Below are 10,211 nucleotides of genomic sequence, written 5' to 3' on the forward strand. Positions count from 1 at the left end.
TTGGCGTATTTTTCAAATAGCTGATATAATTCCTGGAGGTTCTTGGGCGGATCTCTGATGCAGTGGATATAGAGGACGCCGGCGCGAAGGCCACTGATGGCGTAGTGGATGGCGATCTGGTCATCGACTGAAAGCAGCTGTGACTTGAGTGTTAGAAATTTGCGGTAGTACTCCCACAGGGTCTCCTTTTCCAGCTGCTTGCAGAGCGAGAGTTCGGCCAAGGCGTCGGTGTCTGGGCGGTACCCTTGGAAGTTGAGCAGGAACTTGTCCCGGAGGCTTCTCCAGGAATCAATGGACAGCGGAGGCAACCTGGTGAACTAGGTGAGAGCTGGGCCTTCGGGGGCAATGATGAAAGACTTGGCCATTGTGGCGTCGTCCCCTCCGGAAGATGCAACGGCGACCTTATAACTCATTATGTATTGTGCTGGGTCGGTGCTGCCGTTGTACTTGGGATAGGTCCCTGCCCGGAAGTAGGCGGGCCAAGGCATCACTTGCAGATGTGGCGCCAGGGGACTTCGCTCATCGAGGTAGTTGACCCCTTGGAATGGCGCGGCGTGCGGGAAGGTGGGGAAACGCGGGTTTTCCGGTTGTGCGCGCTGTTGCAGAGGTGGCCCATGCTGCAGGCCGAGGTGGCCTTCGCGCGTGTCTTCCAGTTGTGCGCGCTGTTGCAGGGGTGGCCCATGCTGCAGGCCGAGGTGGCCTTTGCGCTGCATTAGCGCGATCTCCCGCTCGAGGTACTGGGCCTTCTGCTCTTCGTCGCGTATCATTTGCCGCACCTTGGCTAGTGCGGACACGCGCTGGCGCTTGGCCTCCAGTATCTCCTTTTGCCTCTGTAGATTGCGGTTCTTGAGGCACAGGGCGCGCAGCTGTAGCTGTTCTTCCGCTGAGACGCCGAGGACTTCACCGTCCTCGGTGAGGTCCGCGCCCTCTGGTGGGGCGAAGCCTGGGGGAGGCTGCGATTGTCCTTCAGGGCCGCAGGTGCGGAGAGTGTCGTCTTCGCGGGTGCGGAGAATGTCGTCTTCAGTGGCCTCTTGGTGGGTGGATTGGGTGAGGGCCTTGCCCTTTCTTGCGGCAAGTAGTGCTGCCTTCGCAGCCTCGTCAACCTTCGAGCTAGCTTTCTTGGGTGCCATCGCGGGTGGTTTTTTCGTACCACGAACGGTGGGCGCCAAATGTTGGAACTTGCTCTCAGTTGCAAGGGGATCCAACAAGGGTGAACAGTGACGTTAACAGAGCTATTGCCATCTTGCGCGAGAACCCTGTTAACGTCACTGTTCACCCTTGTTGGATCCCCTTGCAACTGAGAGCAAGTTCCAACACAAAGCATGGAGAGGGTAGATCTTTGCCTTATACAACTAGAAACCCTATGATGGTTGACGAATTTTAGTTCATACAATAGACACAACAACTTCTTTGCTAATGCGAACATGTAGTGCCAAATGGTATTGATCATGGTTTCACTAGAGGAAATGAAGGCGTCAGAACTCATGTTCTATCAAATGTTATAGATGAGAAAGATGTAGAATTATTAGAGGCAATATTGTGTTGTCATACGGATCCATCAATGTTCTTCATAATAGGTATGGAGGCCATAATGAAGGCAACACAGGAGCCTTTGTGCAATGAGTCTAAGGGTTGTACCAAAGAGTTCACGACTATACAATATGTGCTAAAGTTATTGGTGTTAAAAGCTAGATATGGTCTGTCTGATGCTGGCTTTGTTGTGTTCTTGAGTTTTATCGACATGCTTCCAAGGGAGAACAATGTTCTTGCTAACAAATACTATGCATAGAAACTAATCAGTCTGCTCACTATAGGTGTGGAGAAGATCCATGCGTGTAGAAATCACTATATCCTATATCAGGGTGATGATTATAAAGACTTGGAGAGCTATCCAAAATGTGATGCAAATAATTACAAGGCGAATAAAAAGACTATCGAGAGGAAGAGTGTGCTGCCTCCATGTCTAAAGGGAAGAAGCAAAAGAAAACCCAACAGAAGACCCAACAAAGTCAAAACCCACGAGCAAAGAAAAATAAGTAGACTATTATGCGCTCAAAAAGATTCCTGTTTTGGTGATATAGTACCTTCCCATCGTCCATTGATTGAGGTGTTTGTTCGCTAACCTTGAGGATGCCAAACTTATGAGTTGGCATGCTTCTAACGAGCACAAGGTGATGGGAAGCTTCGAAATCCTGTCGATGGCAAGCAGTGGTAAGATTTCAATTACAACCACTAAGACTTTGCCGACAAGCTAAGAAATATTAGGTTCAAATTGAGTACTAATGGAATGAATCTATTTGCTAAGAGGAGTAGCAAGAACAACACATGACTGGTGATCCTCACCACCAACAACCTTTTCCTATGGTTGATGCAGAAGCGAAAGTACCTTTTGCTAACCATCCTTATTTCTGGACTTACACAACCTAGAGTTGACATGGATGTATTTTGGAGCCCTTAATGGAGGACATGAAAATATTGTGGGAAACGGGTGTTCAAATATTGGACGAGTATAGTAAAGATTTATTCACGCTGAGAGCAATTATTTTTGTTATGATCAACGATTACCCTATTGTCTTCAAATTATCAGGGTAGTTCAAGGGAAAGGTTGGTTGCACAATATGCATTGATGCAACCACTTACGTGTCCCTTTATGCAACTAAGAACATAGTGCACAAGGCATAACACTTCTTATCGAAAGGACATAGATGTTGTCTGCGAAAGATGGATAAGTACTTTAACAATAATGGTGAACTACATTCTACTTCTCCATCAATAAATAGTAAAGGTCAAAGAATTTTTGAAATAGTCTTAAAAATCAAATTTATTTTTGGGAATAAGACAAAAGGCAAAAAACCAAGAAAGGATGTCAAACCAACTCCATGGGCTACATTCAAGAAGTCTATTTTCTTCGAGTATTTGCCATACTAGAAAGAGTTAGCTATAAGACACGCGATCGATGGTATGCATAGTCAGAAGAATGTGTTTGAAAGCCTAATTGGCACCTTGCTACATATAAAAATTAAAACAAAATAAGGACTCAAATCACATATGGATTTGATATATTCAGGCATTAAAAAAGAACTTCACCCTATTCTTCAAAAAAAATGTGAAGTACCCTCTCCCGGTCGTAAGCTACAACCACAACATAGATGAGAAACAAGCGATGTGTGTTTGGTTCAAGAATTTGAAAGTCCCATCTAGATTCTGCTTTAGCATATAGAGTTACCTACATCTAAGAGTTATGACATAATTATATTCACATCTAAATGAGCAGGTAGATTAGATTTGTACCTCCATGTACTGATCCACAGTCAAGTAGACATTCAAATACTATCGAAAGTTATTGATAGAATGCCCTCGACGCTTCATGTACGCATTGACAACCTATAGACGAGCATTGTAAAATGCATCCTTGCACACCTTCTTCGCATTTTTCCTCTATTACTCAGTCTACATGCTCCTGAGCCTCCAGTTCCACATGATAGCTCCTCTGTCCAAAATCGAAAATAAAGTTAGTATCAAACAAATCATAAAATGTTAGTATCAAACAATACTCTTACCCTAAAGTCGTGCTTGACGGCGTCCTAAGTTGTTCCATATGTAGCATGTGGAGCTAGTGTGAAGTGTGACTAGCTAGTGCAAGGAACCACCACGCCTTTCGAGTCTGTCACAATTCTAGGATTATGTAGACGACATAGGTTGCCTAAGACTTGATTAACCTATCTATGGTGACCTCGGCCATCGAAAGACATGTCATTCCATTGGTTGCATGACAAAAAATAGGAAATCCATGTCTTATATACAATTTACAGTAAAATAAGGAAATATGTAAGAACATAAATGTCCAATTGTGAGTACCTATCACCAACTGGGATGATTAGTACTTGAGCTTCTGACTATGCTGGCGGTGAGGGATGGAGGACAAAGTGTCCTTTCCGAGTGCCCTCCATCTAAAGGCAGGAGCCTAGATGGTCTTGTCATTGGCCTGGACCTCCTCATGGTCCTGGACCCCAGCATTAGTGGTCGCGACCTCCTCCTCATGGTCCTGCAACCCAACATCTTTGATCGTGACCTCCTCCTCATGGCCTTGCACCCAGCATTTGTGGCCACAACCTATTCCTCATGGCGCTGCACCTCCTCCTCCTCCTCTTCCTACATACATGAAATATATACATGTAAGACACAAAAAAGAGCAATTACATAAACATTTACATCGATACTCCTTTATAGAGCGATAGGTCTATCACACAGCTCTGTCCCGGTGTGTCTTAGCAACGTTTCCTGTCTACTCTCGCTAGAATAACTCCCTTGGAAAAGTGAACACCCACGTGCACCAGGGAGTATCCTACTAGCCGCATTAAGGAACCCCCTCGACGTGTGTCTGGTTTTCCTACTACTCACCCTGTTCAATAGAAAAACATTAAAAGTATTAGCTCCATAAAATTAAATATAGTTAAAAAACAAATAATAAATAATTTAAAGCAACTACAAGTAAAGTATGCATTACACATAAAAATTCATCGACATCATGATCAAGGAGTCTTCTTCATTGTGTGGTTGTTTTGTTACTTGCTTGTCGTTTTCATTTTTGTGCAACATCCTCATCGGCGGTGGTATTGTCACAGTCTCCGACTAGTGAGTCGAGTGCAACACCCTCAGCCACAGTAAAAGTGGTTGGCAATTCTTCTTCTTGATAAACCTCATCAACCTGGTTGCCTTCAAATTGATAACCAACAATGCAAGGAGTATGTAAACATCCCTAGGGTTCACCTTTTGAACTACCCACCATGCTTTAAGCTTTGGGTTTGGGTATGACATATAGTGCACTTGCTCACACTAGTGTGCAAGGATAAAATTATCATGGTCTCAAAGTCGTTCCTTGTGCTTGAGTTCAAAATTATGCCATATAGACTTTGTCTAATCCCATTATTGTTGTCGAACCAATCACATAGAAAGAATACTACTTTTAAAATTTTGTTCCATGCAAAATTAAACTCAAAGATGTTTTGAATGATGCCATAATAATTAGTTTCTCTTCCTGGTGCATCGAGTGCCCTAGCCACAATACCAGTATTACGTGTGGCTGCACGAGGATGAGACTTTTCAAATTGGTGAGAACGAAAACAGAAGCCATTTACATCGTATCGACCAAAGCTTCTACAAGTCACCATCCCATAAGATAGTTGTCTCAAGTCCTCAAGTATGTTAGGGGTCTTTGTGCACTGCAAATAATATGGAGTTAAAATGAAAATACTACCTCGCTAAAAAGGTTAAATGACATCAAAGGAATATAAATAGTTTACATGATCCTGAAATCGTTCAACAAAATTAGATCTTCCTTGTCTCCCATGCCATCGCATTGTATCTAGCTGTTTGCTTGTAGACTGATGGGAATGTGTCTAGTTTTCCTCATTAAACTTACTGTATAACAAATAAATAATTAAAGTTCTTACCTACGAATGCCAAAGAAATTATGGGGAAAAAGGACTTACATGAAATATGGATTCATCTCTTCCATATTTGAGAACATGTATAGCAACGCAGACATTCGTTCATCCATGCTAAGGTGGTAGAAAGTGCCATTACTAGTAGTTGTGCCTCTCCATTGGAAAACTTTGAGATCACTGATAGGATGTTCCTCATTGACATTGTATCGTATCGTAGGAGCATAGACGTTGTGTTCCTTAGCGAAATACACACTCGTGGAGTATGAAACCTCCTTTAGCAAAAATGCTTCGGCTATGCATCCTTCTACTCTAGCCTTATTTCGAACCATGGCTCACAGGTTTTTGAGTGCACGTTAATGTGATACAATCAACTATATTATGTAGGTCCACCAACCTTTGCCTCATATGGAATGTGAATAAGTAGATGCTGCATCAGATTGAAGAATCCTGGTGGGAATATTTTTGCTAACTTGCATAGCAACACTAGTATTTCTTTCTCCAACTTCTCCATCATATTTTTACTAATTTCTTTAGCACATATCTGTCTGTAGAAATAGCTTAGCGCAGCTATTACTTGCCACATGGCATCGGGCATGTAACCACGAAACATGATGGAGATAATCCTCTCCATTAGTATATGGAAGTCATGGCTCCTTAACCTAGTTAGTTTTCCCGTTTTCAAATTCACAGCTCTTTTCAAGCCCACAGCATAACCATCAGGAATTTTATTTTTTCCATCCATATCATCACCTCGATCCTGTCCTTAGAGGTAAGATAGAACAAGGTACGTGGCAGTTTTCCGTTGTCATTGAGCACTTTGGTTGGTCGGTCACAAAGCATTGTTAGATCTCTTCGAGCTTTTGGATTGTCCTTTTTTTCTAAATTCATGTAGGTGTGTATCGAGGCTTCGACAACATTACTTTCTTGGTGCATGACATCAATGTTGTGCATAAGAATTAATGACGACATATAAGGGAGCTCCCATAGACCACATATATGTGTTCAGGTTTGGTCCACTTCGAATCCTTGGTACTTATCGCCTTTTTCATTTAGGACAAGGTTGTTCAGCTGAACACAAATTTCTGCTGCATACAGACATTTTGGGGGTCCTTTTGTGACCACGATGTTTTTTATAAAGTTTTCTTATCGCTCCTAAAGGGGTGTTTCCTGGCCAACCAACATCGATGACAATCAAAGTAAGTGCTCTTTCCACCATGAGCAAGATGGAAGCAATCAGTATCTGATCCACAATATAGACATGTCAATCTACCATGTGTACTCCAACCGACAAAAATAGCATACGTCATGGGTAACACCCCATTCAATCCCAGACCGGCGGTACTTACTCCTGGCAGCTCTCTAGGATCATATATTTTCTCCATAGACCAACACGAGTCTTTTGTGCGCACTATGTCCTCACTCATGCGCACCCGAGAAAACTTCTCGGTCGGTCACTGAAGCGTCCCCAATCCTCTGGGACTCAAATGTGATACAATTACTAGTCCCAGGAGGCTAGTAAACACATTATACATCAGATGATACCAAATCTGCTTAAACGAGACAAACCTACAAAGGTGGCGAACAACTTTAAGAGTTGGTCCACAACTCGAGACATATCATCAGAGTGGGGCTGAAGCAGCCCGATATACGCAGTGAAGCAAATCAGCGGTCCAACAGCCACAGGCAAGGTTGGGAACAGTCGTAACTCTTACCCGATCTCCTTTTTCTGAAAAAACAACAAATAAGCAAGGGTGAGTACAAACGTACTCAGCAGCCCACCTTCACCCGCGGAATGGTGAAATCAGATATAATGCATGGAATATGTAGAGCTCAGGATATTTGCAGAAACAGCAATATTTTATGCAGGGTTGTTTTTGAAAAACATTTTGTATTTTGCAAAGTGCATCCTCTCCAAAAGGAGCAGGAAGTTTTTCAGTATTATAACAAATTCCCCTGGACTAAACCATCCAGGTATCTCAGCAGTTTCCCACTGGTTTTCCTTTTCAAAAACAGCTACTGGACTTCCCGTCCACCATAGCTCACGGCTCAACCGCCGAACCTTTTAAAAAACCAATTTTCTCAAACGCATCTTTTTTTTTGAAAACAAAACATTAATTGCCATACCATACCAGACTCGTCCATTCCTGTGGACACAGACTATTCGAATAGGTTTTCAAACTCTGCGCAGAGGTGTACACTTTACCCACTAGTCCGGCTCTGCGATCTCATGATCAATGAGATCCGAATCCGAATCTCTTTCTTTCCCCGCACGTCCTAACCTTAACGGTTATCCGGAAGGAGTCAGGCCACCACCATGTCAAAACCGGACAAAACTTTCCCCCTCCTTATCCTCCCGGTGCTCCCCAGCCTTCATAACCCTGGGGTTGGACCGTACGAGTTCAGATTGAGTGACTACCCACACAGTCTCGAGTGGTTGTACTATTAAAGAGTACAGGTAGAGAAGATGACAAACCGGTCCTTATACGAGGGGACAATCCTTCTGCTCACGCCTAAACCAGCTGAGCCATCACCTTAGGCCCTCCCCTAAACCAGGGAGTCCCTGATTATCCCACTCACAAGGTGATAAGGGTGAAAACCCTTCATCATACACATTTTGAAAAGCATTTTCTTTTGAAAAACTCACACCTTTTCTCAAATCATTTGTAACAAATATATTAAGAATTGATTGCGGCAAGCGGCTTGGGTGGCCATAATAACTTGTCTCAAAATCATATCATGCATAAAATAACAGGCTGAGGGTTGTGGTTCAAAAATCATAGGTAATTTATGCATCAAAGGGATCCAGTGAGCTTGTCGTGCTTATTCGGCGAAGGGGGAAGGGGAGCTCGCGGAACTGGCTTCTAGCTCCACCGCCTAGCATAGACTTGCAGATCTGGCCTCCACGAGACGGCACGAACGCTCCGATAACTATGCAACATGAACAAGCAAACATACAAACCAGCAAGTATACCAACAAATATTTAGTATAGTGGTCAGAAAGCGATATATGGATGGGTAGAGTCTTGAGTAGAATCTGTGTCATGTGGTGTTGTGATGTTACTGGTGGTGGAGCGGAGGTGCTTACCAGGAGGGTGGACTGGAGGCGAAGCGACACTATGCGTGTAGCCGGCAGAGCGGAGTAACTGAGTGGGTGGGGTGTTTGCCTTGGTTGAGGGTGTTGAGTGTGTGTGGAGAGGGAGAGGGTAGCTAGGTGTATTTATAGCTGGATGTATGTGGTGTAGCATAGTGAAGTTCACTGTTGGTGAGAATAGTGATGAATGAATCGTCTGACTTAGTATGAACAGGAGAGTTATAGGTAGAATATGGGACAAGAGTATTTTGGGAGTCTTCTGAAATATGAACCATGTTTAAGGGATGACATGGTTGGATAGGGAATAATTCGATAAGAATTTAGAAACAAGAATTATTGGAATCGGAGTTTGGAAGCCTGGTTCGAAGGAATCTCAAAGTCAAGCATGCTCAACTTGGAGAAACCTGGGATGGGTGACCAGATGGGAAGTTCCTACTGGAAGGAAAATCACAGTCACCGGAGTTCGTATGACTGGAACATGGGTCTGGCTGGTCTTAGGTGGACTGGACAGCATGATGGATGAGTAGTTGAAATTTGGGATGACTAGATGACCGATGAATAGTAACGATGATTAGTAACGATGAATAGTGGCGATGGAAAAGAAATTATAGATATCATCGATGAATAGTAACGATGATGAATAGTAATGATAAATAGTAACGATGATGAATAGTGTATGTGAATAGTAACGATGAATAGTAATGGTGAATAGTGATAGTGAATAGTGATAGTGAATAGTAAACAAGTGATTAATTATATTTTCAAATGCATAAACATGTAACTAATCAAAAGTAATGAAAAATGGACTAATCAAACAAGCAATTTCACATAAATATTGATTGCATAAACTATTACCCACTAATTTTGGCGGCTAATAAAAAATCGCTCTTGAAAATAAACAATTAAAAAAGTAAAAAAATTACCTCTCGTGCTAGGTCACAATGGCGTGGATGACGGTGCTGGCTGTCGAGGGCGGAACAGCGGGCACAGGCAACTTAGCGAGGAGGAGCCGGCCGTGCCGGAGTAATCGGAGGAAGGGCGAGGCTGGGCCGGGGCCTGAGTGCTGGACACCGGGGCGGCAGCCGGACGGATGCACTACGACAGCTACTGTAACACCCCTGGTGTTACTACCACTAAAACTTGAGCATAACATCATGAGCATTAGCATATCATGTGATTGTTACACTTAGAATGCATTCACTAGGAAAAAAATTCAAATAAGTTCTATTGATGTGACTAGTCATGGGTGAAACCCTAGGGTAGGATACTTAACCCTAAATTGGGCTTAGAAGTGTTAACAAAGCCTAAATGAGAGAAAACTTCAAAACTTATTAGAAATGGTCATAAAATATCACCATTAATAGACTTAAGTGGCACCCAAACCCTAGAAGTATCAAAAACCCTAAATAGACCCCTGGAAAACCCTGGACTGAAACCCTAGGGGTTATAAGTAAATTTTGCACACTTTTGGACCTAAGTGCAAAAATCAAGGTATTAGGGTACCTCAATTAATATGGTTCACATATCTGAAGATTTGCAAGTCAAAAGATGTGAATTGGGCTTATTTGCAAAAAGCCACTCAATTCCTCTCATGTGGCTAAGACTGAAAACAGTTGAACAAGGCTAACTTTGGAGCTCTGTAGTTTTAAAAATATAAAGAATTTGCCTAGGGT

The sequence above is a fragment of the Zea mays genome, chromosome 2 (assembly GCF_902167145.1).
Source record: "Zea mays cultivar B73 chromosome 2, Zm-B73-REFERENCE-NAM-5.0, whole genome shotgun sequence".
Classification (NCBI taxonomy): Eukaryota; Viridiplantae; Streptophyta; class Magnoliopsida; order Poales; family Poaceae; genus Zea; species Zea mays.